Genomic DNA, 6275 nt, shown 5'->3' on the forward strand with positions numbered 1-6275 from the left:
TCAAGAAATAAAGTCAAATCAGACCTTTTAAGTTTTAACATCACTTAATGCTGATACTAAAATAAAAAACTAATAACGAAAGACAGTACCTCAGAATCCCAAGGTGATTCTACTTCTTCCTCTTCTATTCCTAATGCTGACATTTTAACTGTAAAATGTAGTTACAGAGACATTAATGAAAATATTTACTACTATAAATTTAAAATATATATACAAGTCTAGGTCCAATGATAAACATTTTGATAACATAAAAGTAAGAACAGATACAATGCACGGTTTTGAAACTTTGGTGAGGAAAAAAGAAGTCGTTTGTAGTTGGAATACTTTTGAAGAAACAGAGCAGAAAAATAGACTTAAAGGAAATGGATCTCATATTTGAATCTACACAATTTAGATTTGTTTATATCAGCTTATAAGCAGAGAAAAAATATAGATCGCCACTAAATGACCACTTGGATTATTTTTATGTGTTGCATCAACATAATTCATCCTGTTCTTATTTGTTTGCTCTCGTGGAGCACATTCATTAATATCCATACCATGTTCTTTGCTTCCAATGCCTGGCTTTATTGCTTCTTCCTATGAGAACAAAGGAAAACAAAAACCCAGTTTCAGAAAAGATCACATTCTTTGACTCGTTCACTCAGTCAGTCAATCAGTCAGGAAGACAACAGACCTTTACTGTATCTCTCAAATCATAGGCACCAACCTGGGAAAAGTGGCAAATACAAAGAAAAGATTTCATCCTCTATTGTAGTAGGGGCAGAGATGCATGAAAACAGTAAGAACAGAAGAGTATCATTTGCTACGTCTACAGCCGAGGTGAATAATGTACAGGAAGGGCACAAAGGGACAACAGTCAGTTGTACCTGGAAGGCTCAGGAAATGCTACAAAGATAGGGTTGCCTCTTCAAAGGTTTCCTAAGTGAAGAGTGAGGGTGTGAGGGACATGCTACATAGGGCAGTGGGAACAAAAGCATGAGGTAGGCAAGAGCAAGTAATTGAGGACTTCCACATCTTGGCTATTGTAAAGAATGCTGCAATGAATATAAGGAGACAGATATCTTTTTGAGTTAGTGTTTTGGATCTCTTTGGAAAAAGATCCCAGCAGGGGGATTGCTGGGTTCTATATGGTAGTTCTATTTTCAAAAGTCTGAGGATCCTCTGTATTGCTTTCCACTGTGGTTGCATCAAATCGAGGTATTATGGTGAACTGTACATCCCCATGACAATTATGTAACTGCCATTTTGTACTTTGTAACTTTTGAAACTTTTTATATGCTCATTTTTTTCAATGATAGTTCACATACGACATCATATTAGACTCGGGTGTACAACACAATGATTAGACATTTATATAACATACAAACTGATCACCCTGGGAAGATGTGTTACATATATACAAAGGGACATACCCCATAAAGAATCAAATCACACTATTTGTTGTAACGTGGAAAGACCTTGAAATGTTATGCTAACAGAAATAAGTCAAACAGAGAAATGTAAATACCATATGATTTCACTTATTTGTAAAATCTGAAAAACAAAATAGAACGACGAAAAAAAAGTCGAAAGATACAGAGAAAAAGCTAACGGCTCCGAAGTGGAAGGAAGATTATGGGGCTGGTCACAGAGGTGGAGGAATTAAGAAGTACAAATCGGCAATTACAGTGACGACAGAAGCATGGCGGCCTGAGGGTTCTCTTTGATCTCTCTCTTGGAAATTATAAGTTAAACACCTACAATTTAGCAGAGGATTCCCAGCGTCAGACACAGACACATGCGACAGATCTGCACATCAAAACAGCTGAAGGTGGGCGAATCTCAACAAACAGAGGAGGAGGGGAAAAAAGAAGAGCAGAGACGGCCTCTTGCAGTCACAGGCCAGAGCGCACTGTGGGCCTCGGGGAGACCTGAGGAATCAGGGTGCTGTGTTACTCACTGTAGCTCTGAGCATTCCTGCCAGAGCGAGTAGCGTGTAATTCGGCTGACCCGGCAATCTACCAGGCAGAGAATACACAAGTGAGACAGCTGTCTTCTGGCAGCCACCACTACCAGACAGAAAACAAAGCCACAGAATCTGGGTGGCCGCCCACACCCTCCCAGAGCTAGCAGCAGGTCTAAGAAGAAACAGTACTAGTGTCTGTTGGGCTACAAAGCCTAGTATCTACACCCCTGAGAACTCAAGATACAGATCTTGAATGGCAGGCAAGCAGGCACATGTACAAAATATCCACAACTGAGACATTTAACTGAACAAAAGAGAGAACAGAGGACCAAATCTAAAAATATAACCAAACTAAAATAACAGACAGAATCACAAGGGCAAAGAAATAAAGAAGACAAACAAATAAACAAAAACTCATAGACACAGACAACAGTCTATTGGTTAGCAGAGGAAAAGAGGCAGGAGGTGGGGGTGGGCAGTGATGGACATAAAGGTAAAGTGGGTCTAATACATGATGACGGAAGAATATCTGGATCGAAGTGGTGAACACACAATGCAATATACACATAACATGTTATTGATTTGTACACTTGAAACCTGAATGATTTTATTGTGCAATGTCACCCTAATAAAAGTAATTTAAACATAATAACAAAAAATAAATTTTATATACCTGTGAGTGATTAGTCTTACTTCCATCAAGTCTTTTATGCTCTTTCTCTGTCGTCCTTCCTAAGACTAGTTCTGCTGACAGATCTAGACATTAATTAAAATAAACTACTTAGAATAATTAGATAAAAGCCATTATCTTAAAAAAAAACAGAAATAACATTTTAACTATTGAGACTTTAAGCTTACTCTTTAGCTGAATATTTACTTTTTGAAGAAATACTTCTATTTATACAAAATGTCAACAAACCATTTGCGAAAAAATAGACATCACAAATTCCAGGCATACGAACACCTCAAAACTTCATTCACAAAGTAATTCATGCAACATCAAGGAAAAAAAAATCAGTAACAAAACAACACTGAGAAATAGAGTACAACACAGAAAGTCACACTGCACTCCAGTTGCCACCTTGTGGTAATACATTTAGCAACGCTCTAGCTTCAACTGGATCATTATTCATGACTTCCAAAATTATTGTTACTGTTTATGCCTTTATCACTGTAAACCCTTCCTTATATCTGAAATGTTTCTCCTGCCATTCTGACAAATTTCTTTTCATCTTTTAGGACTCGGCACTGGGGTTTAAAGAACACAGAAGACAGGGGTCAGGAATGGCTTTTCTAGAGATAATGCCTGAGCTGAGACTGAAACTGGGAAGTTAGCCAGAATCAAAGGGGCAGAAGGCAGGAAAGGCAGAGAGCATGCAAGGCTGTATCGAGTCAGGGAGAGAAGCATACAATAGCATAAAGCTTGTCTAACACAGAGATGGCGAGTTGAGCATCACCAGCAGTGCAGTAATTCCAGAGAAAAGGTGGACAGTAGAAAGGTCTAGACATGGAGAGTTAGGCAGAGATCAGAACATCAAAGCCATATATGTGATTTTAAGATGTCTAGACGGTAGTATGGTTTAACCAGTGGCTCATGGTCATATATGCACTGGAGACAGATCACTGTAAATGCTGTGGTACTGATGAATCTGAGGGGCATACGAATCAATGGAAGGAGACAATTTAGCAGGCAATATGTAAAATATAGATGATGCAGCCAAAACTGAGAAAATGTTTCCAGAAGTCTTCAAGATGTAAAATAATCAAGGCCCACTATAGAATAAATCTTTATTCAATGAACATGTTCACAAATCCTGGGTCCCCAGAGAGCTAGACTCTACTCATTACTTTAAAAGAGGTATCAACTAACAAGTGACTTGAACTACGTGAACCCTTTTAAGTTGCTTGAATTCATTTAATACTTTTTCCATTTCATATATTTCTTAGTTGAGGAAGCTTGGGTAGATGTTTACCGGGCATTTGAAGAAATAAGACACTTGCATACATACGTAAACAATGTCAAATTTATAGCTTGCAGACATTACTCTAGGAGGTATGTGAAAATCATTTGTAAATACACTGTTAATTCTAGAGTTAAGGAAAGAAGATAAATCTATAGGGATGAAAGAATACTGTATGTTCCATTACTATAGACATGATCATAGGACTGATACAAGGCACTAAATTAATAATAAGAAAAGTGAAAAACATGTTAATTTAGTCAGTTAAAAGAATGAGTATCCTAGTAGGATTAAAACTGGTTTTCCATATTTTTTCTTTAAGTGATACAGCACTCCTTTAAAACAATATTTCTAGTAAATCATTTCTTCATTAAAAATTTTTAAACTCGGCATACTATATGGACACAGCTGATAAGAAAGTACTATACAGTAAATTCTCAATGATACCCATTATTACTGGAAAAGCCATTTCTAAAATATATAAAACCAAAGAAAATGCAAGAAATATTTTAACATTTCGGTTCAAAAGCTGCTTTTCCAGTTACACTGAATATAGTGATAACTAATACTTGTGAATTCAGACCTATAAAAATAAAGCCAAGAATCCATGTTTTTTTCCAGGGGGCAATCTTTAGATTTTTCCAGCTAGTCCTACAGTTCTAAATAATATCTTGCTGCCCAATGCCAAATGTATGCTAAATACTAATCTGAACGAAATCACTCATTCTCCTAATTCTCCTTCATCTTTAGTTACATGTTACCTTCATTCTAGGAAGAATACGTATGGTTTGCTAAGAAGTGTTCTGTTACGCTGTAGGTTACAGAGACAGAGTGAACATAAAGTCGATTTCACCACAAAATGATTTTCGAAAAGTCAGAAGCCTGATAAATCAACCAATGGGGTCCAGGGTCGAACTCTTTTTATTACCTTCTTTGCTCTCTCCGTTTTCTGGTAGCTGTGATTCACACAGGTCATGGAGCCTCTGATCCCGTCGTAGAAACACAGCTCTAAAATTAGTCTTGCATTTGTCTGTTAAGGTAATGTGTCCGATACCTGTGGATGCTGACTCCTTTGCGGTCAGCGATTGTGGCACCAATGGCAATTCATTGTCAACTTTCAAATCCCCAGATCCTTGATGGGTTTCATGATTGAGGGGCAAGCTAGCAGAATCCAAATGTGAAGAATCTGAAAATAAAGTTTTCATTAATTAGAACGTAAATAATACTAGTATTTGGAACTATTGTAAAATGGTAAAATTTAATTCCATCAACTTTTGAAAGAAATAAAAAGAAGCATTAGCATTTAAAATTAACCTTGTGGAAATCCAAATCAGTATAAAAATTCCAAGCCCCAACATTTAGAGTATTGAACGAAACAAAGAACATCAAGTTGAAAGTTATCCTTTAAAAATTCTTTTACTCATTCTTGTAAATAACTTTCTCTCAAACATGGATACCAAAAATGACATCGACTTCATCTCAAATCTTTCAAATAAATTTGCAAAGAAAAATGAGAACTAGAAAGACAATGAGCATGTCAAATATTTCGTGACCTCCTTCCGTGGGTGAAATTTGACTTACACAATTTATCTGATCTGGATGATTGTGTCCCCTTCATTTCTACTGCTTTGTTGGGAACAGAGTCTTTCACTTCAATGGTAGGCTGAATGGGTTTCGAAACAAAGTCATTAAAGAAGTAATGTTCATCTCGTGCAAGTTGTACTTAATAATTCAAGATAATAAATATAAAAGTTATTACCTTCAAGTGAGGAAACTTTTCAAGAGAACCTAAAATGCAAAAGGACATAGACTCAGTTATATGTGAATGTGAAAGCCAACTGTACATTCAAACACAATGACAATAGAGCTGAATCTTCATGTTTGGCTTTGGAAATGACTATCTCAGGTGTCCTGTGTTTTGGGGGGTGCTAGAGAAAGTGGTAGGACAGCAACAAGATAGAAACAAGAATCTGCCATAAAACTGAAGAAAAACCAGGAGTATAGGTTTCATAAAACATGCAGATGAGCTTTCAAAGGCAAGGTTATTTTTCCAAGGACCCTGACTGAACTGGATCAGTGTGCATCTTCCAATGTGCACACGCCAACTGATGGGTGAAAAGTGATCTTTCATCAGAGGAACAAATCACGACCCTGACAGGGTCCATGTGAAACCTAGTGGTAGAATGCAACAGCCTATCCTTAATGCAATATGTCAGAATCATTTATTCCATCAGGCTACAAGTATTCACCATGATCTTCAATTTGTACAGTAATTTAGCATCTACACAGTTGCAGTGAGAGTTCAGGTGAATACATAAGTCATGTATCAGCTGAAATAGGGTTATAAATTGATCAGCTTGGATAAA

At 36.9% G+C, this 6275-nt stretch overlaps 1 long non-coding RNA gene across 1 annotated transcript; it reads right to left on the reverse strand.

Moving 5' to 3' along the window:
* Positions 1–550: 550 nt before the first annotated feature.
* LOC111735680 lies at positions 551–4872 on the reverse strand. The gene is made up of 3 exons (XR_002778915.1): positions 4838–4872; positions 2622–2704; positions 551–579 (listed from the first exon to the last, which is right to left on the reverse strand). It is a non-coding gene; the product is annotated as an uncharacterized LOC111735680 (long non-coding RNA).
* Positions 4873–6275: the final 1403 nt, after the last annotated feature.

This window comes from Pteropus vampyrus, unplaced genomic scaffold (genome assembly GCF_000151845.1).
Source record: "Pteropus vampyrus isolate Shadow unplaced genomic scaffold, Pvam_2.0 Scaffold1000005213, whole genome shotgun sequence".
Lineage (NCBI taxonomy): Eukaryota > Metazoa > Chordata > Mammalia > Chiroptera > Pteropodidae > Pteropus > Pteropus vampyrus.